The sequence below is a fragment of the Gavialis gangeticus genome, unplaced genomic scaffold, assembly GCF_001723915.1.
Source record: "Gavialis gangeticus isolate Ggan-Ray unplaced genomic scaffold, GavGan_comp1, whole genome shotgun sequence".
Lineage (NCBI taxonomy): Eukaryota > Metazoa > Chordata > Crocodylia > Gavialidae > Gavialis > Gavialis gangeticus.
The window spans coordinates 164,585,653-164,586,072 of record NW_017728992.1 but is presented as its reverse complement, the minus strand read 5'-3'; positions in this window follow the sequence as shown (position 1 = coordinate 164,586,072).

Here is a 420-nt window from a genome sequence, read left to right as displayed (position 1 = left end):
ACCCTCCCCTTAGGCCCCAGAAATGCTCAATCTTAGCCAAAAGGGTGGGTTAGTACAGCTCTTCTGAATAACAAAGTCCCATCCCTTGCCCCCAGAAGAAGGGGTTTTGCCATCTTGGCACCACAAAAATACCAAATTATATTTTAAAAAACAAACCTCTACAGCATTCATTAATTTGATTTCAACAAAATATTTGTGTCCCAATTTACATGTGTTTGTGTAGTGTACACAGAGGTGATTGCACAATAGCTTAAAATCAAATCTTACCCTTGTATATTGTAGAGGGATGCGTGTAAGTTTGTGGGGGGGCTGTGGGTATGTGGGTATATGGAATGTGGGTGGGTATGGGGTTTGTGGGGAGAAGTGTGGGGGGGAAGGTGGCTGAGGTGTATGAGAGGGTGCTGACCAGCCAGCAACAGC